The 22,738-nt window shown below is 38.0% G+C and overlaps 1 protein-coding gene across 4 annotated transcripts in view; it reads left to right on the plus strand.

Annotated features, from left to right (window-relative positions):
- Positions 1 to 22,738, plus strand: part of CDK6 (cyclin dependent kinase 6) — a 141,083-nt gene that overhangs the window by 61,515 nt on the left and 56,830 nt on the right. The gene's annotated exons all lie outside the window — the stretch shown is intronic.

The following is a 22,738-nucleotide window of genomic DNA, read 5'->3' on the forward strand; positions in this document are numbered from 1 at the left end:
GTATTTGCTAGTTTTATGAAAACCCCATCAGTCTAGTTTCTGTTGTGACACCAACTTCTTTTGCACAATAAGCCTGACGGGTAAGGTGAAAGTTTCTGAAGCATATATTTTAAGATAAAACTCTGATATCTTGCGTCAAAATACACAGATACTTGTGAAAATGCCACGCTGTCAGGCCTCTGATTTTCCATCTCTGTGAATACAGGTTCGATGCTTGCTCCCATATGTTACTGAGGGATTCCAAATAGGGCTGTGCTGGAGGCCACTCAAGCGGATCTGACAGCCAAAATCACTGCTATTACCCAAGCCAGCTGTTAAACAACACCTCCAGTATTTCTAGGCCCCCTGCCTCTGTTGCCCCTCTCCCAGGAGCTCTCCTGGTTGGCCTTGGCTCAGGCATGAGCTCACTGCCAGAAGGTCTGGCCCTCTCCTTCATTAATATTGGTAGAGAAGCCCCGCCAGCTCCTCACTTTTTGACCCTGTTTCCTTGCTTTCTTGTCCTGCCCACAGGATCAGCTGCTGTTAGCTTGGCACAGCATCTCTGAAGTCTATTGCTGCATGCTAAGCCTGCTGCATGCATGCTGGGTGTCATTTGGTTTTGTTGCCTGCTCATGAGTTTTTTTGTCTCCATTTTCTATTCTGAGTATCACAACTGCCATGGTGGTATCACTTACGCTAAAGACAGGAAAGGGAGAACTGCTGAGAAAAGAAACTGAAAGTAGTCCACCTTGCATTTTACATAATTTTATTGAACGTGGCCTGGCTCACATTGATAAAAAGCAGTCCATTGTCACAATTAGTTAGTGTAAAAGTCTTACTATCATTGTGTGATGTAACTATGACATCTTTGGTTCCGGCTTCAGGTGAATGAAGGCAGGAAGCAAAAGAAAATGATATCATCTTGCTAAACATAGGAAGGTATTCTCTTTGCATAAAGCATATATAAACTTGTGCTCTGGAGCTGGTTTTTATCCTTGTCTGTAGGATATAGCCTAATCCAAAGTTGAAAGAATCTCTGCTGAGGTCAGTGAGGACAATGATGTAACTCAAAACAGATCTTAAAAGAAAAGGAGAGAAATGTTGGTACTGTTCCTGTAATTTTTCATTTCCCAGTAATCAGCCAATAACAGATTCAGCGAGTATTTCTATTGATCCATAAAATACTTTAAGCTAAAATTGCAGGGTTGTAAGGCTTCCAACAAGGTGATTTTGAAAAGTTCTGCATATAATGAGGAAAAAATAGCTACAGAACTGAGCAGAAGTTTCCCCATGATCATGTAGCCGATATAGAAAGGTCAAAAGACTCAGAAATAGAGTGCATCTACTGAGGCAAAAACATACCAAGAACTGCTTGGAAGACAGCACTGCCAGAGTTACTATGCAATGGATGTACGTATGCTCAGGCATCTAAGATTTGTATGCTAGAAATCATTTTTCAAAACCCCTTAGCTAGTACCTTTAGCGCTGCTCTGAACAAGAGTTGTTCAGACTACAGGACTGTCCGTGTGCAAGTTTGTGTTGTGTTTGCACAAGCATTCAATTGTCACTGCAGCTATGCTAAAAAGTATTAAAATAATTCAGTGATCAATGACAAATAAGATATATGAGCATAGATGTGGATAGTGGCTTTCGCACCTAGAATTTACTGTATCATTATTTCTTTATTTAAAAACAAAAAAACCATGGCTTTTTTAAGTTAAACATTTATTGGTCTAAAAACACTTAGTATTTAACACCTTAAAATTAACTTTTGTCTGGGTATATAGAAACCTATAGGGTAGTGTTGCTTACAATGTGGTAATGTGGTATGTTTTTAAATGTCAGTCTTCTTAGCTCTTGCAGACAGTGCTGGTTATAAATTTTTACTGAATGTGCGTTAGCTGACACAGGCCACCAGTTTTCTGTTTTCTGAATGTAACTTATAACTTTGGCTAGCTGCTTTGTGTATGAATTCTTTTTTTTTCCTCCATTCAAACTCAGTACAGAGAACAAAACTTTAAAAACAAAACCAACCTTCTGGTTTTTTAATTGACTTTACTGTTTCCAAAATAGCCTAAATTGCAGTTCTTCACGAGTCGATGAGTAAACATCCATTGACTTCAGGAGGACCAGCTTTGTTTTGACGTTATTGTAGGAAAATATGTTGCGTTATAAAAGACAGCATATATTTACACATATATCAATTTATAAAAGCCCTAGCTTGGAAGGATCATGCAGACAACTCAGCAATAAAAGGCACGCTGCATGCTCTATCACTGTGATCATTACAAGGGCTCTGCAGCATTTCCTTCAGAAGAGCAGCATGCTGAAAGATAAACTACAAGAATCATCTTTTAAAGTATCAGATCATTCCCAAGATGCATCCTCATTCATTGCACACAAAGAAACTCTTCAGATGGGACAAAAAGAGCTTGCCGTGAAAGTAATCCAGTAAAAACTGATCCAGCCCTAGTACTCTGGTGCTGCAAATGGTAGCTTCAAAGCAGTCTTCTCTGTGATAGCCAGTTATTTCCACAGTGCTACAGAATCCTTCTGGGGGATCAGTCACCTGGGCATAGTTCTGTCATTTAAAGAAACCTCTTGATATTTCCATCAGTGAATGGATAAAAGATTCAAACTAATGTTACACAGACTTAGAGGTGCAGGACGGAGATCGCTGCTCCCAGCTGTGGTCAGGCTGAGAACTGATACAGGTCTGAAATAACAGCACTAGAAAGAACAAGGTCGGGCGGGGGTGTCTTAGATAGTGAGTAACAGGGCACGCTTTTGGTTTCATACAAAGTTAATCTCTTTTTCAGGTGTCGGTCTCGGCCCTTGGGGAAATTTTGAGTAGGCTTTGTGATAACAGAGAAGCTCCATAGGACAGGGGAGGTGGATTGATGTGACTATGTAATTTTAGAGTTTGATAGCAAAACATAATGAATTGTCAATTTTTTGTGCAGAAAAATGGGCACTCAGTTCTAACTTTCTCTGAGTGAAGGAACAAATAGCTGTCTGGAAAACTTGAAGCTATATTATGAAAAACAAATAAGCCATTTATCTGTTTTTGTTGACTTCTAACTGCCTTGAAGAAAGTCTGAATCATAGTGCATGAGAATGCTAAGTGAGTTAAGTGCACACAGTTGTGATCACAGCCTCTAAGTGGAGCTGAGGCTGTCCAGCTTTTAAAACCTGAGCTTCCTCAGGATCTGAGTGAAACTGTCAAAACCTTAGTGTTTGGAACACACTCATAATACTTTTTTTGAAAACATGTGTGCTTTACTTTAGCTGGAAGCACTACTGATGGGGTTTTTCCTATGACATGCAAACAAATTGTTTTATGTCTTCCTTTTGAAAAAAAAACTGTTTGTTTTCAGATTTATTGAACATCAGACAGGAAAACATATCACTTCACAGATGCTCTAAGTTGTTGAATACTAGACTAAGCTAAATTGACAATTAAAAAGAGAAGACACAAAAAAATCCTGAAATTACTGTCAGTGAATAATTTTAGATTACACTAGCATTTTATTTCAGTGTTTCTTCAGGATAAAAACTTTCCATCCATTCCTGGCAGTCACTTCAGCACAAATGGTTTATATGTCACATCATGCAGGAACTTGGATTTCAGTTTTTTGGTATAGTAGCAAGGGAGCATAAAATAATTTTCACTAACTGGGCTTACTTTGTAAAAATAAATATAGAAATTAGTTACAGCAACAAAAACAACAATCAAAAAAAATAGAAAAACCCTCATCCAAAGAGGAATGAGTGCTTTCCTGTTTTCTGCTCACTATTGCATTGTAATTTTCTAATAAATGCCATCTGTTGGTAAATAATGTGAATGTAAACTCTCATCTGCACTAATACAATAGTTGAGAGCACAGATGAGGAATTTTCTTTTGCTTTGTTTTGGTTTGAGGGCTTTTTTCCCCATTTTTTTTTATGACCACCTCCTCCTGATACTGTGCTTCCCGAAATCCACATATTTATTTGTACGTAATACACCCTGCAGAGTCCATTCCTGTGTTGGCTATGTTCCAGCAGACCTGCAGTCTGTTGCAGTACAGTTTTAACCTGTGATGCATTGGGTAACCCTAAATGGGCCTGACTGAGCAATCTATTTAAAGCTTGCAGTTAACATCAAACACAGGAGCAGACCTATGGAAATTAATCAGGCACCTGCCTCTGGTGAATTAACGTCAAAATCTGGGCTGTGTTGAAGAGTGCCCTAATGGAATCAGTACAGTGACACTAGATTTTATCTTCTTATACGTAATTTGATAAGAGAATAAATCTTCCTCTGACAGGTGGAAGTAAGAGAGTTTTGCTCTGCACTGAGCCTTCACATCACCTTAGATCTGAACCCTGATCGCCAGTTTTTTCCTCATGGTGCATTTCTCCAGTCTACCCAAGTGTCCCTGAAAAGGAAAATGAGTCACAGACAGACATCCAGAGAATCAAAATATGTGTTGTTGAACTTGTCAGTGCTGCTGCTGAAATGTTGTGGCTATTTAGGAATGCAGCATGATTAAATTGGTTGGCTTATTTAAGGAAAATCTTTCTTCTCTACTAACATAGAGTTCTGCATAGAACGCCCTCATGTACGGCTTTGTGAAGAAATAAGTAAATTTCTCTGATATTTTAACATTTGGATAGCTGAAGGAATCTTTATTGCGTCCTCCCAAACACCCTGTAGGAAAATTATTTCCATCTCATAAAATGAGTGATTTATCTCCGGAGTCATCTTAAAAATAAAAATCGTTATCCGCACATTGACAGTAAAGTCTGCAGATGACTAAAAACTTTTCAATATATATTTACATTGACTTCAGTTAGAATAGACGTTCAGTAAGAGGGCTCTGATTTCTATGAAAATAACAGTGAAAAACCAGATTTGCTCAATGCCACAATATTATGTTAGGGCAATACAGGAATACACATGGATGAAGATAGGAAATTAGAGTAGAATGTCTGCATTATGTTCATACAAGATCATTTCCAAAACTGACTCTTAATTTTTGTTGCCCATCCTAAGAACCTTTAAAGTTAGACTTGTCTGGAAGTGCAGTACTAGCTGCTCTCATAAAGAGACAGGATTTATGGCAAGGTTCTTATTTTTAGAAAGACATCCTAGAGATAGTGTTCTCAGGGCGCTCTTTAGAAGTCAGCATAAGTAGATGCAATGATTCTAGTGCCACTGAAAGGACGCTCCTGCCTTTGACCATACACTCTAGTCACTTCCCTTGCATCGGCATTAGTGGTCAATCTCTTGCTGTCTGACTGAAAATGAGCCCCATAAAAAGTAGTTAATTCATTTTCAGGTGGATTAACGGATGCAAATCACTGCATGGACACGTGAGTGAAAGCACTGACACACAGGAGAGGGTGAGCTGAAAGATGAGGTCATCCACTCCATAGACACCACAATCTTAGATTTGTTGGAGTCAGTTAGAAAACCACATCTGACGTCATCAGCTGAGGACTCGAATAACTAACTCAAAGGCAGAAATGTTCTTCAAAACCTCAAAACTCGTGCTGACTTTTGCTGTTTTGAAGGTGTTAGATGAGCTAGTTACTGGTTCATTTAAGGCTCTCACTCTATCTGACTTTAACAAGACTTCTAAGAGTATCTGCATCAATATTTGAATTTTTTTTTACCCTCTCAGTGCCAAGGCTCGGATTCAGGGCTGTGTGGTATTCCTCCACAGCTGATGCCTTGACTCACCCTTGAGACCTGTCAGGAATGCAGAGAATGCAGTCCTCTGCTCTGATTCAGGCCCAGGTTTATCATGAACCATAAAAGCCTATCTTTTAATCTTTCAAAGAAAGTAAATTATTTCACAGTAAACAAGCAAATTGGACCCATAGGAGAATATTTTCTGTGCCAGAAATCTCATTTTCAGAGCTGAAAACATTAGAATATATCATGTGATGACGGAGTTTGTCTACACTGTGAGCATGTTTTGTAGCCCTGCGGCTGCACCAGTCTAACCTTGCAGAATAAATTTACCTAGTGCAAAAGAGGGAAAAAAGTTACAACTTTGAGCTCACATCAGAATAAAGGAAGATTCAGCTGGCCTGGACCAAAGACTGACTGAGTGCACTATGAAAGGATAATGTCAAACAGAGGATGCTTAGGAAGGAGAGTAAGAATCAACTTCCAGCAATCAGAAATTTAACAATTTCTGGTGCTGGAGATTGTATCTGGATCGTTGTCCATTGCTGAAGTACCCATCCTCCATAAATTAATCTTACTTTTTGAATAATTTTTACTTTGGGCTGCTGTTAACTTCTGCAATGCAAGGAAAAGCTCTTTATTTTGTTTTAAATCTAACACCTTATAATTTTTCTTAGGTTCCTCTTAATTCTGCTTCTGTGAAACATTCCCTTTTCACCTCTGGGTGAAATTTGTCATTTTTCCAGCAGTTCAGTTCCATTGGTGGAAGAAAAATGTGCTTGGTGCAAACAGGCATTCACATGTTGATGTGAAATTAAAATGAAATGTTTCTTCTTTTCTGTTTCTATTTTCTTTCTCTTTTTCTTAAGAAGATACAGTAGATATTGTTAGTAATAGTACAGTACTGAGTTATACTTTTCATACAAGTATCTGTTGAATGGACTTTAGGATGTATAAGAACTGAATTTATAAGGAACAGGCTGTGCTTAATCTGCTAATAAAAGGGGGAAGGTGGGTGTAAACAAGGGAAAAGAAAGGCAGAAAATTAATGCTGTGTATTTTCTCTATACTATAAAAGAGCATCCTGCTATTGTGTGACCATACTTGTATCGTCTGTTTTCAGATATAAAAATATGTGATGCATATCCCCCACTCAGTGATTTACATCTTCTTTGTACTCTTTTTCTGTTGATTTAAGTGGGTCTGTTTTTACATCTACTCCCAGAGATAATTGAGTGGGCTGGATTGTAAAAGCAATTTGATTATTTGACAAGGTCTCTCCCTGTGTATTTTCAAAACTGTTCCCACATAATTTCAAACCTTCCTGAAACACTAAAATAGGGCCTCAGGTTATGCTCTTATCAGAGCGCACAGGGTAAGCAGGCATGGGCCTGTTTGGTACTTCAATGTGAGACAGCCAAAGGAGGAGCAAAGAAAATAGCAAACTCTCGTTGGAGCTCATGCTATTCCAGAGTAAAGGCAGGCATCTGTACACTGCTGACAGAAATGCTCTTAGGGATTAATATGTTAAAAAAATCAATTGCTAACATGTTTTTGCAGTAGCAAGGAAGTATCTGTAAGTTTTCTCTTGCACACTGGCCAAAGTCCTGCTACAGAGGTATTTCTAACTGAAAATTCCCTTGTACAGGTACAGCCAAGGAAATTTCTCTTAGCCTCACAGTATTTGTTACTTATTCAATGATGTTGGCATGGAATTCTAGAGCTCGAAATCAGAAGAGATGTGAAATCATCCTGTCATTTTCTGAATTGGGCAGGATTGTTCTCTGTTATGTCATTTCTAATGTTTTTGGTCATGTTAACTTTAAATGTGCCAAGAAATAGGGATTCCATCGCTTGCCATGGCAGCCTGTTCCAAAACCTCTGTATAATCACTCTCAGAAAGTTTCCTTTATGTCCAGCCTCTAATTGCTCATTCTTAATTTAACTCCATTATATTTTTTATTATTATATGCTGAATAGTAGCAGATGACCAAGGCCTTTTAGTTGGCTTCCTGCACTAGAGAAAGCAGTTACATATTGTTGTATACGTTGATATGCAAAACATGAAAGATCATTCATTTGATAAACAATGGTATTAAAATAGTCCTAGATTATTCAGATTTCAGGAAATTGTAGAGCACCAATGAATTAAACTATGTTTCTCTGGACTTCCTGTCTTCTAGAATTAGGTGGATAAATCCAGAGGAAAACATGTTACTTTTAAAGAATTATTGAGCTAGGTGAACTCCTCGGTTTTGGGGATCTTACATATAGCTTGGTAAGAAGCTGCAAAAATCATAGGCGGGCTATGGGTCACTGTTTAGATGCATGAAAAAAAACAGATGGAAATATAGACTGTTACATATAGGATATTTTATTAGAAATAAGAAAATTATGATGCTGCAACACAAATGACAGTTCTTGATTCTTGGAGAAGTGAGGAGGAGGTCAGCAGAACTGCCATCTTGGAGTTCTGAAGGGTGGACTTCAGTCTGTTTGGGAAACTGACGGAGTCCCGTGAGAGGCACCTGGTGAAGGCTTTGGAGCACCAATTTTATGAGGAGCAACTCATGGGGCTGGGGTTGTTGAGTCTGGAGAAAAGGAGGTTAAAGGTAGACCTTACCATTTTCTACAACTACCTGAAAGGAGGTTGTAGTGAGGTGGGTGTTGGTCTCTTGCAAGTAACAAGCAATAGTACAAGAGGAGATGGCCTCAAGTTGTGCCAGGGGAGGTTTAGTTTGGATATTAAGAAATATTACTAGACTGAAGGTTTGTCAGGCATTGGAACAGGCTGCCCAGGGAAGTGGTTGAGTCACCATCCCTGGAGGTATTTAAAAGATGCATAGATATAGTGCTAGGGGACGTGGTTTGGTGATGAACTTGGCAGTGTTAGATTAAGTGTTGGACTCGATGATCTTAAAGGTCTTTTCCAACCTAAATGATCCTGGATTCTGTGAAATTAGTTGATCAGACCTCATCTAGAATACTGTCAGCTGTTCAATTTCTCTCTGCTTAAGAGATTATTTTGGACAGGAAAAGTCACAGGAAAAGACAAATTTCTGTCTAAATGTCAGGGAAGAGGGGACATGATTTTTTGTGAGGCAAGAAGAACTTGACTTAATTTAACAAAATTAATCATGAGAATAGATAGAATTGGTATCTAAAATTGCAAGAAAGTAGCTAGAGAGGGAGGACATGAATTGAAAGAATAATGGTAGCATGAGAACTAGTTAGTTTAAGCTGAGCTTAACTTGAGATCAGTAGTTAGAAAACAAGTAGTGAGATTCTGAAGCAGCCTATGGTAGGACTACTGCACACCAAGAAATAGAACTAGTTCTGAGAGAGAGATTGACAAATGTCTGTGATGCAGTTGGCAAATCTTCATGACTGAGGCAGTCCATTTCAGTTCGATGCCTCTGTATTTGCCCCATTAAGATTTCATGTGCATGATACTCAACTTTATCAAAGAGATGCACTTCACAAGTTCCACCCCGTCAGCAAGTCAGATGGATTGGCATTAATGTCAGAGCAAAATAGTTTTCCAGAGAAGAAATGGTAAGCTACTTAGCTCTGTTAAGATGAGGTGAAAAAACAGTGGAGATGGCATCATAAAGCAAAGGAGGCTACCGTTAAACTAAAGGCTAGCATGAGAGTGCAAATAATTAAAATGTGGTATAAGACAGAGACACTTAAATAAAGAAGTGAAAAGACAGCCTGGAAATTTCCCAATAGGGATGAAAGATGATCTGAAGGCAAAAATGGAATCTTTTTGGGGACAGCAAGTTGAAAAAATCCATATGGAGTGGGAAGTCTGGTTGCAACATTCCCCATCTGGAAATAGGATGAATCTGGCAAGCCACATCAGTGAATGACAACCAATCTGACTGCTGAAAACCTGATCAGAAGGCTTTCCGTGAAACAGGGGATGACAGAAAAGCTTGGATAAACTTGGAACTGGCTAACAGAAAAAACCTGCAACATGAACTTGAGATGAAAAATCTGCATGTGAAAGTAAGCAGAAACATATACTACTGGGACAGTAAAGAGGACACCTGGATGTAAAAATGAATGTGTCAGGAGACTGTCATTTCTTTTTACTTAGTGTGCGTCCTATAGACTTACATTTTCCCAGCTTGATTAATAGAAATGACTATTGAAAATTCCAGGGAAGCTGACTTCAGCATTGTACCCTATATGAAGGGTGAGGAAAAGGAGCAGAAAGGAGCACTCCTGGTAACCGTTCTAGGTAGGGCAGCTCTGATGGACCTTCAGAATTTATACTCGGGCTCCAGTGTTCGGATTTACTATAAGATCATGATGTATCTGTTAGTGGCAGCCATCAGTCTGGGTAGGCTTGGATACTACTAAGAGCTAGAGAGAGGAAGAAGAGTGGGACACCTGAAGACACTTGCATTCTTACAACACGTGAATACCACAGAGCATGACAAGACACATGAGCAGTAATTAGGTTTTGCAATCAAAGTAAAGCAAAGAAGCCAAAGGCACTCTGGAGGGTCTGTAAGAGTTGGCATGGAAATTGAATAGTGTCTTATTGAAATGAATCAGAAGATGATACAGCTACCACATAATGTTCTTGTCTGAAAATCTAGGAGAACAGTTCTATGTTTAAAAGGCAGTGGAAAATAAGACTCTTGTTCTGATAAACCGCATTTGTAGGTAAGTAGAAAAATGCTGTGTTTGGTTTTATAAAACAAGAAAAAATTATATCAGTGCGAAGATAAATAATTCAGTTAAATATAAGTGACATGAAAAGTGACTGCTGAATGCTTTCCGAAAATTCAAAACCAGCCAGGATTATTCGTATATACCAAAAACTCCTAATATAGGTCAGGAAATTCCTCCAGCCTAAGTGACAGAGAGCGGGTGGTAAAAAGGAAAAAAAAACCAAATCAACCAGCATTACAAAACAAAAGTAATGAGTCTAATAAGCACAGACGCAGGAGAAACCTGATGAAAAAAAGGAGGGAAAGCAACCACCTGCAAGTTCGTGCTGGTTGTGTTCTGAGGTCATGTTGTATATTGAAAAGAGGAATAACAAGAGTAGGGACTTTCTGCTGGGGAAGCAGGAGATATTTTTTTGATTTAAGAAAGATGTAAGTTGTACTGTGTGGGCTCCATGCAAGATTGTAACCACGGAAATGTGCATGTAAACAGCTATTTCTTGTTGACCATTAGGAAAGAAGAAATAACTGCTGAAGAAATATGTAAAGACAGAGATGTATCTTCAGCTGTATCTTGGGCTTTATCCTTAGCTATAATTCCGAAGAAAATGACAAGACCATACTTTGGATTACTATTAACATCCTTTAACTTAGAAGAATTATTATTACAATGAAGAAATAGTACCTTTAACACTATACTAGTCACACTTTGCATTTCACCTTGATTGTTATCAGTAGATAATGTCAAGCGGGTCCAAAGGACAGAGGAAAGCACACTAGCTGTCCAAAAAACTTCAGAAGTAATTCAGAGCAAAAGGTCCATGGCTGGGACAAGTTGAGTACCTAGTGGAAAAGGCAGTCCACAGTACTTCTTTCTCCTATTCTGCACAAATTTATCTGCCATACTACAGTAAGTTACGTGGTTTTCAAAGAAACTTGAGATTTTTAACAGCCTTATTCCTAGCACAAATGATCTGAAAATACCTATATCCTCTTCTGCAGAACGGAAGGAATAATGTGTAGTGGATAGTGAGTTGCTTCCAAAAGAGGTATTTTACCTTGCATGCACAATCTGTGAGTGGGGGAGTTTCCACTAAAGACAAAAAACTTGCAGCTGTACAGAACTGTCAACTCACAGCCACCCAACTGTATATGGTCCTACTACAGGAATTTTACTTCTGTGTCGACCAACATTGCAAAAGTATCTTAGGTGAAAAGCTAAACAAAAGTCAACAAAAGAATAAGATTTCTTTCATTTTCAGTATTGGAAATGGTTCTTACAAGTTCTTCTCCCTTCAATCATCCCTTTTCAAAACCCTTTCAAAACTTGTTTTGGCTCATACTGGCTGCAAATTCTAGAGCTTACAGCTCCCTGACAACATTGAATCAGAAACACCACAGGCTTAGATGATGATCTCAATAGTATGGAAAGAACTTAAGCCACTCAGCAAAACACAAACATTTAGAGGTACTCAAATCTCTACAGTATCTTTGCTGTCATTTGAATAAGGGAAGATTTGAGGATACAACAAATTGAGTGCCTTGATGAAGTTCTGATTGCAAGCACAGACCTACGTGGAACCATGAGGAATACGTTAGCAAAGAAACATGCATCCTCAAAATACTTTTATTTTCTCCTTTCATGTAGTTTCCAGAAAGACAAATATTTATGGCTTACCCATTAGGACAGCTGAAATGATCCCTTTTTCAGTTAAATGCTTCCCAGATGACAGCATCATGATATGTGAATTGAAAACTTGTTTGGCAGGTAGATTTTATTATCGTATTTGGGTAACAGTGATGGTAGCAGATGGTAGTAGTCTGGGCAGTTAAAGATGAGATACAGAATCAACAAGGATTGGGGAGAAGCAGCAGATGATGACTACAGGTGTCAGTGAAAGAATGATTCAGCTATGCTTGTTAAACTGTTGCACATTTTGGGATTGGGAAATCCCTGCTCAAACTAAAGGAAGAGTTTTACTCGATGGAGGGCCTGGAGAAAATGCAAAACAAGTACATTATATGCCATGGCTGAATGGCAAAGGAAGTTCTTCCTAACAGAAAGATATATCCAGCTGCTACAGTATGACTGAGAGTAGCACTGAAGCACGTGTCTACTGATGTGTTTGGACCGCAGCATGGAGAAGCCCATCAGTCAGTAGTAGCTGTTAGCAAGCCGCTTTTGGAGATGGCTGAGGATAAACAAAGCAAGGAACCTGAAGGTTTGACAGTAGCAGACATTGTAATGAACTAATTCTTCATCAGGTGTAGGATCCCAGGCAAATTGCACACAAACATAAAGGAGAAATTCTGTCAAGAATCTGCAATTTTGAAACTTTTCAGTCAAAGCTGAAGTTTAGCTGCATACCTTTGTAGAATAGTATAAAAGGGACTGGAATTAACGTATGTTATTAATTTTTGTAGTGTACAGAAGTCCTTAAAACTACTGTGTACCTCACTATTCCTTGTGTGTGAACTAATAATCTGCTTTACGTCAAGCACACTGCATGGATCTGCAAGGACCATGATTCTCCTGCTAGGAGTCAAATAGATTTGGACCACTTTTGATTTGGTTGATGCAGAAACTGTCCTAATTTGGAATACCTCACATCTTTCTGAGGAAAAATTAATGATAATCTCTCATAGGTTAAAAATGCTCAATGGCTTATAAAAAAGCTTTTAAGAGGAGAGGGGAGGTGGGGTGATACTATCTCAGAGGGCTAGGAGAAATTAGGAGGTAAAAATCAATACTGAAGAAATTCAAAGATTCTACTGTCCAGTGCTGACCTGAATAAAAAGATTGGTGAACAGGAAGCTGATAGATAGATCCCATAGTAAATTCGGCATTGTTCAGCCAATCCTCACTGATCCACCTATCAAGAACAATAATAATATATATATATATTGCCGAAACAAAGTTGAAAGAAACTATAGTAGCAGTACTTTCCCATTAGAATAAAATTATCCAGGTGTGTCCCTGTGTAAGGTATGATCTTGAAAATGAAAGCTATCAGGAGCTGCCAGTGTATAATATCTTTGGGAGGACTGTGAATTTGGTCTAGGCCGAATCTCCACAGCCAACTCTCCATGGGACAAGTCTCCACAGCCAACTCTCTGCTGACACAACTGTATGTGGGGAGGCCCTAACTATAATCATAACTAGAAACCTAACCCTTTTTAGGTAGTATTGTCCCCACAGAGAGCTGACCGTGTAGAGTTGTCCTGTGGAGAGTTATCCCACGGAGAGTTGTCTGCCACTGCGAGTTGGCCATGAAGAGAAGTCCCTTTTGACTATAAATCACTTGAGGCTTTCTAGAGTGGTATGAATGTCTCATGCCACTTATGGCAATAGTGTTCAGAGAATAACTAAGTATTATCTTTTAATCGACTTGGAATATCAGTAGTATTGATATAGATGCAAACTAGGTGCGAGTTTGTACTAGCACGACTTCTACCAACTGGTTCCATGGAACAGACAAGCTGGCTATTTAGTTTGCTCTGGAATAAAGCCTGTCAATTCTTAGGTGATGGTGAACAAAAAAATTAACTCTTTTACAGGATGCACCACGAAGTATGGAATACAAGTAGTTTTTCACGCAACATTAAGACTGTATATGGAACCCTAGTTGTTTCTCATTTTTTTAAGTTCTTTCTGTTGAACAGTATGACTGAATTGTTCAAGTGCAAGAAAGGAGCATGGCATAGATTTCAGATTAGAGAGCATGGAGTCAAGTTGAGGGTTGTGAAATTCCAGCCAAAAAAACAGAAAGGAGAACCTTTGAGTATTTTTTATTTGGGAAGAGAGGAATTTTTTTAGGTGTCCTGTTTGAATCAGAGTAAAATCAGACACACTTTTCCTGACTATCCTGTATTTTTAACAAACTTCACTGTGAGTGCTTGAGTTAATGTCTTCTAATAATCGCTGAGTTGAATATATATTTCGTATAGTCATTAGAAGCAATACAGATTTGACTACTTTGCAAGTGTATTATTGATCGCTTTAAAGAATATGCTTCCATCACTGGTACTGTAATTTCAATGACAGTATGTCTCAGAAACAGATTTAGCTAATGCTTCTTAGCTCTGCTTTATTTGAATATGTATTTTTTTCCTGTGATTCTTACATGTTTTGCTTTGTACTGCATTTGCAAGGATAGAACCAGTCAAGCCATTCTTAAAACGCAGGTGACTGCTGGAATATTTGAAAATCATGGTGTACAGTTTAGTGTGTCGGGTTAATCCTGGTTACAGTCAGGAAAAATATATCTCAAAGCAATGTAACATCTAAATAGAATGGATCAGAAGTAGATATATATCGTCATAATGTAATGGTAAGTTGCTTAATTTTGGTTTTATATTTACATTCTGCCTCCGTAAAATGAAAACCAGCTTAGAAAGATAGCTTAAAAATGGGAAGTGCTTTACTGATTTACATTTTCTTACAGCCATTGCAGTAGGTCATAATAGCCACGTACTTCAGCTGGTATAAATTAGCATGGTTTCGTCAAACCAAGCCAGTTTATAAGATGAATATGAGGAACTGTCTTTAAATCAACAATGAATATTTTGCATTTGGTTTATTTTTATTTTATATTTAAATTTTGTACTTAATTGTCTTTTTGTTTCTCTTTTGCTGTCTGATGCTGCTCAGACACTATTGCTTTGAAATGAATGGAACTATTTAAGTTAATAAAGACACAGCTGGCACTGTGTAGATTCAGTGCTACTAAGCTATGCATAGATTTAAGTGATTTGTGACACTAAAGACATCCTGCACCTTATTTAATTTAAACACCAGAAGAATTAAATAAGGAGGGGCCTTTGCATGGTATCAGTTCGTGTGGGAAAATATGCTTCAGTGACTTACTGGCACTGGGTTTGGAATGTGGCATTTAAAAGTACCTTTTTACAGTGGGAAAGAATTTGGTCAAGAATAAACAGTCTGACCTTGTTAAATGGACCAAAGTCTGTCTGTAACCTAGTTCCAGACAACTAATCTGTGAAAAAAAAAAAAAATTAATCAGTTTATGAAAAATGAAGCTATATTTCCTAGAGAAAAAAATTATGTAGCTGGAACAGAGTGAAAAATACTGTTATTTAACTGTGGACTTCCCTGGTTTGTGGGAAGTTTGCTATGAGCTTTAAGCATGGTTTAGACTGTTACTTCAGAGTTCATTAAAGCTGTACAGCGTCATACGCTGTAGCCAGATGAATTCAAGTCATATATGGGACAAATGAGTAATTTTCAACAGAAATCAAAGCTGTATGTATTACCATCAATATCTGAAAATGTAAAAACCATGAGTTTGTAGAAAAACTGAGTTTATTATATGAGCTAAGTTTTAAACACAGAGCTTGGCGTCTCCAGGCATAGTCACTTCAGTAGCAAGGATCTTTTGGTACAAAGAGGAAAACAAGTGTAGCAAGAAAATAACTGCACTTTGGTTTTAGCTTCAAATTTTGCTGAAGGTGAACTGGCACAGTACTATTGAATCTCCAGGGTATGAAATCCTATCTTCAATGCAGTCAATGGAAAACATCCCTGTAACTTTATTGTGGCTAGGATCTTGTTCCGGTTTTTCATATTCTATTTGAAAATAGAATATATATATACAGACACTTTCTCTGAACAAATATTCAAGCTGCTTTGGAGGAGTGAACTATACAGGGAATGACCTTCAGAAATGGTATTGACTTAAGTGCCTATCCAGTACTTGGGCTTTGGCCACAAAATTCCCACAGGTACTTCGTAGAATACAGCCTCATTTTTTTTTCCCTAGTGTTAACACAACATTGTCAAAATAACATATGAAACTTCTCAAACCCTTGCAGGTGATCCATTTTTTAATTCAAGGGTGAGTGAAAAATCTTACAGCTATTCAAGAATATGAAGTAACACTGAAAAGACATGTTGAATGATACTTGGAATACGTATCTATAAACTATAGTTGGCCACTGAGATACAGTAATGCAATAGTCATTTCTGCATAAAGGTGAAAATAACTCCTGATAACTGCAGTTATCAGCAAAACTACTTAATGGTATCATTTCTATGTTATAAAATTAAATTCAAGGTAGGCAGTAATAGATGCAACCGTTTTAAAAGCAGCATTGGATAAAACTAGTGGTCAAAGAAAAGTGTTTGCATCAGGTGAGTTCAGATTAAAAATTAGAAAGGGTGTAAATTAGTTTTTGACAAGTTTTGATGTACCAGAAAAGAAGAAAGCCTCTCTCAATGTAAACACTGTTTTCAGATTTTTGTACTCAATGTAAACATCTTCTGAGCTTAGCTTGAGTTTTCTGAATTCTGTCTTGCTCTACTTTGTGTTTACAACATCGGCTGCATATTTACCCTGCAGAGATTTTGTGAGGCCCAAAAGGGGGTGGAGTTCCCACCCTGCTGGGAGGAGGCTCTGTGCATGTTCTATGTAAAGTCACATTCTACAAATTGACTGCTGCATTGCACCGCTATCAAACCATCAGTATCTGAAAATGGGAATCGGATGCTGCTAACTCTGAATGTATGCACAAATTTATCCTGTTCTGTAGTCTTGGGCATTACCACTAACTCACAAAAAGCAAGGACAAAAAGTACAGCTATTCTTAGAATTTACAAGTGATGATGCTTTTTTCCTCAAACTGATGTATTTTTTTTTTCACTTCATGCGTAGTCAGTCTCTTTCCCCTTCTGTTCTGAGTGATGTTTGTCATCCTGATCTGTCTGATATCTCTAGCCCTCCTCTTTTTAAAGAAATTTTGTTATCAAGAATGGATTTACCAGGAAGAGATTAACAAACTGTTATTTACCCTTCTCTGCATCATTAGTCCGCAGGACAGTGTGCAAACACCAGGTTGTCTGAGAGGGGAACTTCTATGCTTATGCAGAACTTACTTTTCCTGTAGTTGATACACAAGCAGGTGACATCTGACCCTCACACTATTAGCAAGTAAAGTACAAAAATCTCTCAAAACCTCTTAGATTCATACCAAAGTGAGGAAGATATTGGACTGACTAGAAATAAAAATGTTCATGATAAGTGGGTGCTAATTCTTATTTATCTTATTTATGATATATGATGTCACTGTGTGTATTGTGTTACTGTTCCTCCTGGGTACTCCAATAGTAAGATTTTCTTATTTATTTTTCACACAGAATAACAGAATTGTTTAGGTTGGAAAAGACCTTTAGGATCATCAAGTCCAACTGTAAACTGAACACTGCGAAGTGACAAAAGATTTTTTAAAATAAGAAAACTATGAGCATCTTCCATACCATAGGCATGTACAATCAAAAATATGCAAAATACCTGAACTTTTAAAGTCAGATTGTAAATCAAAGATTTTTTTTTTCCTCTTTATCTTCAGTAGCATCACAAGCAGTGGTAGTAGGCTACAGTACACAGATAACTAGTATGGGGAAACTGAAGATGTTTTATACTTTATCCTGAAGAACAGCTGAAGGTGAAAGAAACTGTTTTTTTTATTTAGTACGCTTGACAGGACATGGAGGAATGGCCTGAAGCTCCACCAGGGGAGGTTCAGGCTAGATATCAGAAAAAATGCTTCACAGAAAGAGTCATCGGGCACTGGAACAGGCTGACCAGGGAGGTGGTCGAGTCACCTTCCCTGGAGGTGTTCAAGGAACGGGTTGATGAAGTGCTTAGGGACATGGTTTAAGGGAGTGATAGGAACGATTGGACTCAATGATCCAGTGGGTGCTTTCCAACCTAGTGATTCTATGATTCTGTGATTCTATGATAGGCTCTCTGTTCTCTTGCTGCTTCCTATGAAATTGAAGTGACTTAAGATTTCAATACAGTTGATACCCTAGTCTTAACTTTTATTTTTCACTGTTGCTAGTCAAGTCATCATGGCAGAGAAGCTTTCACGTCGTACCTTGAGAAGATGTTCTCATTAGATTTACATTATATTAATAACATGAATAAGTCAATAGACAGTAACTGTAATTAGCCTCAGAAGTCTGAAAAGGCAGCACGAGTATTGAACAGAGAATCGTATCTATTGGATCTAACATTTTGTTGTGAGGATTTGGGTTCTGAGATCAGGAAAGAACTTCTCTGCAGTTAAGCCTTTGCTGTTGCAATTCCCTCAGCAGAAATGATTCATTTTGAGACTCCCTCGTTATGGAACAGAACATCATTGTGTTAAGAGCTGTGGAAATTTGAATCAAGATGAATTTGAATCTTCTTTCATAGCCCTTTTTGAAGACATTACATGTTTATGGCCCCGCATTAAATAATCCCACTATGATAAATTCCTAGTTAATATATTAATTCTTGTTATTAGTCAACATAATTATTTTAATGAAGGACTTTAACAGTATCTCCTATTCTTTAGAGGAAAGCTTTCCTTATGTGAATATATTACCTTCCTTTGATATTTGTAAGCAGGGCTTTATCCTGCCAGGAATTAAATTTAAATTAATTTAAATTAAATTACTGAGTTTTTACATTAGTATTCAAGCTTATTTAGTCAGGAAGTGAAAATGGGGATGAAGGCTGGAATTGCAGGAGGAGCTTGACCTCTGTTACATATTTAATGACTTGTCATAAGTATACAGTAATAATTTTTAAATTTGTAGTGTTCTGCCTGGAATACAACTCATCCTACCTCTTTCTTTGAATTCTTCTTAGCACAGTTCCTAATATCTCTGTTTCCCTCAGATAGTGCATATTTGATGGCACATCCCTAGTATTCTGCGTAGAGTAAATTGAAGGAGCTCAGGGAAAAGAGAGGAAGAAGAAAGTGAGAAGGCCTAAAAAGACCGGGACAGTCATTACATGGACAGGGAAAATGAGGCCATACTAAATACAATGAAAAGGATTTTTTTTGTTGTTGGTTTTTTTTTTCGGTTGGTTGGTTGTTTTTTTAATTTCTTGTTGCTTTAGGCCAAGTAGTGCTTGAATTCACTTTTTTTCCAGTTGCTGCTTTGCCTTCTGGACAGAGATGCTACTTTTTTATAAGCAAGCAGTTTAATTTGTTACATAGCTGAAATTCTTTCCTAGTGAATATTTGAAATATTATACCCTGAATTTGCAATTAATATTACAAATGACATTGGTTTTGTTTTATTCTCTGCTAAAGGTGCTTCAGAGGCAGAATCATTCCAACTCAAGTGCAATTTTGAAACTAAGTAAGAGATATTACAGAAACTTTTTGAGTCTTGCCCTCCTAGAAGACATCCTGACTTGTTACATTATCTTTATGCTCACCTGGCCACAATAGATAATCTCTTAAGCTACTTTCTTTTCCTATGATGTGTTGGTCCATGAACTAATCAATACCACTAATATCTATGTAGATTGCTTGCAGATTTAATGTGACAGTATACCTATTTATTAAAAGAAAAATGAACTACGTTCAGTATGATTTCTTCAATTGTCATAGAAACCACTGCATCTTATGTAGGATACTTGACTGCTTTTGGGCCCCCATCCTTTGATATGGTAAGTGGTTTTCTGTGAGCCTTTAATGTCCTCATTGCCTATTGAAACTGCAATCGAAATCAGGCAACAAGGACTTAAATGCTGTGACTTGAAGACAGGCAGTTTCTATCTTAGCTTTATCTCCCTGAATTACAGCCTACTACCACTGGATTCCTTTGAATGGGCTGCAGCCACGAAGGGGTAAAACTACCCACATGGATATGGGGGCTCCAGTTCAGTGTGCTGAAATCAACTTATATGGTGGGACCTTAAAGGATCAGATGCTTCCCATGGCAATGAAATACACTGTTTGAGTTGTGGGGAGCAAACTTTTGCATCATGTTAGCCAGTTCAGCACTGGTCTATTCTCAACTGAAAAAAGTGGCACTGTATTCCAGAAAAGCAGAGCTGACAGTGCGCTGCCTCTGCACCTAAGCCTGCACAGCCAAAATCCCAGCTGACACAGTATTTTGAGTCATATGCTGACCTTGGTATGAAAAGGAACTTCAATTAGATGTCTTTTGTGTTTCCAAATATAGGAGAATGGCTTTGTGTTTAATGGATTACCCCACTGATTAGGACAAGGAAGCAGATGCTGTGAGGGCATATAGAAGGAAATAATTTAATTTCTCCAATTCTGTTATAATTCAGAATCTGTTCCATGTGACAGAGCAATTAATACATAAATCGAAAGCCCATTAGCGTACTAGGACCATGAGAATTTCCCGATAGACAGAGGTACTGGTACCTATGTATAATGAAATTCCCAGCACCTTCCATGTCCCAAAAGCAAATAGAAAGGATGAGGGAGGGAAGAGAATCATGAAGGGAACTCTTTTTATTTTCTCCTTTTCACGTGAAGGTTTATAATTAAAGGGGAAAGTAAATTAATTACATGAATATTAAAAGGTTACTCTTCTATTCTAACATTTGGTCACAAGTTGTCTAATGAAAAGGAATGCAGGCTGGAGGGCTGCCATGCCTTTGCTTCTTTCTGCAGAGGGCCACAGGCTGAAGCAGTGATTGTGCGTGACAGATTCTGGGAACAATGAGCCTGCGCACAGATCATCCAGATGGAGCATGCTTTTCTAAATTACACCAACAACAGGGTGGCCCACAGGCAAACAAAATAGTTAAACAATACATAATAAAGTTTTTATTTGGTATTTCCTGTGAGCCTCTGCCAGTTGCCAGGGAGTGTACTGTATTTTTCTTTTGCTGTATTAATTGTTGACCACAACTGGCAAAGACCCAAACTAGCAGGGACAGATAAGGGGGGGAAAATGGCATCTGGACACTAAAGCCTCAAGTGTACTGGGAAAAAAAAGCACAAAAAATTACAGCATATATCTGGAATTTTCCAACTAACGATGTGCGGATGTGGTAGCGCTAGGGAAAAAGAGCCAAACTGAGCCTGCTTTGTTCACTAAGAGAGGCCCCCCTGTAACATTCCTTTTAGCTGTGCATATTTTGGCTTCAGTTGTGCAGTTTTAACTATATACTGTGTATGGAGCAGTTCAGTTGTTGCTGCATGAATCTAATGATTTTGTTACAAGAAATAGAATGATCTCAATACATATGCATTTTTGTTGTTGTGAGATGTTTAAACAGAGGCTGTGTTTTAAATGTTAAATTATAGGTGTTAAGTTTTCAGAGGGAAGAGGGAGAAAATTTCATTAAGTACAACCCATCACAGCAACAGCTGCAAGAAGGAGACCCTCAGCAGCAGTGAATGCTGCCTTTTTAAACTCATCAATTAAATCAGTTATCTGGTTTAGGGAAAAGACCACAATATAGCATTAACGCTTGGATAAAAACAGGAAGCTGAATAAACATGCTAGTTTGCTACTGGTTTTCTGTTTTCTTTCTTTTTATAAATTGTTAAGGTATTGGCATCTTTTTAAGGAAGTTTTATACTCCTGGTTTACTATACGTGATGTAATAAGTGATTTTGCTACTAGTAGTACACAGCAAAAAAGAGAGGAGACAAGAACAGGTTGCTGTTATTTTCTTCTACAGGTAAAAACTGTAAAACTTGCAGATAATAGGCAGCCTCTCCAAAGAAGATGAAAGTTGGCGTGAAGACCATCAATATGTATAGAGAAGAGAACCAACTGCTTTAAGCAGTGGCAGGGTCTGCAGTTACAGCAGATCTGTAGTTCAAGTGATAAGGAAAAAAATTATTTTTAATAAGCTTAAATATTATATATAATGTATTTCTGTGGCAATTTTGGATGTACTTGGACGGTCTTCCAGTGACCAGAGGCCCTTTTGCCACAGGCTTGTTTTCACTTCCAAACTTACATGCTCTTTCTGGCATTAAGTACTTTGTTTTTTTCTTTGTGTTTTTGGTTTTAGGGCAGACTTTTTTTGTGATCGGTTTTAGCTGCAAAATATGGAAGTCATCTGTTCCATTATTTCTTTGTACTTGTGCAGTTTTCTTCTGTAAGAAAAATATATTAAAAAAGTGGAATTTCTTCACTTGGCATTATATTCATACACACACTGTTTATCAGCAGGGCTGAACCTATAGATCAATTGCATAGATTTCTTGAACTTGAGCTAGTAGAATATCTGGCTGTGGTAGATGGCTGTCGTAAGCAGCTGATTAAACTAGAAAAAGACGGGATGTGTTGCCAGTGGATTTCCCAGATTCACATTCATTTTCTGACATGTACCTACAGCTATTCCTTCCTCTCAAACCTTTATTCCTACATCTTCTCCAGCACAGTCCCCTGTCTCTACTAAATCTGGCTCCCATCCCAAACCCTCTGTGAAGTCTGCCCTCCTACTGGGCTCTAGACATGCCTCTCACCAACTTCACAGTCTCTACTGCTTTCCGCTTCAGGCCTTCCTCAGCAGTCCCCATCTCCCGTAAAAGTTTTTGTCTGATCCCAGTCTCACATGCCTTACTGGTCATTTTTTCCTTCTTTCCTCCAAAGCTCTTAGTC

The sequence above is a fragment of the Cuculus canorus genome, chromosome 2 (genome assembly GCF_017976375.1).
Source record: "Cuculus canorus isolate bCucCan1 chromosome 2, bCucCan1.pri, whole genome shotgun sequence".
NCBI classification, from domain to species: domain Eukaryota; kingdom Metazoa; phylum Chordata; class Aves; order Cuculiformes; family Cuculidae; genus Cuculus; species Cuculus canorus.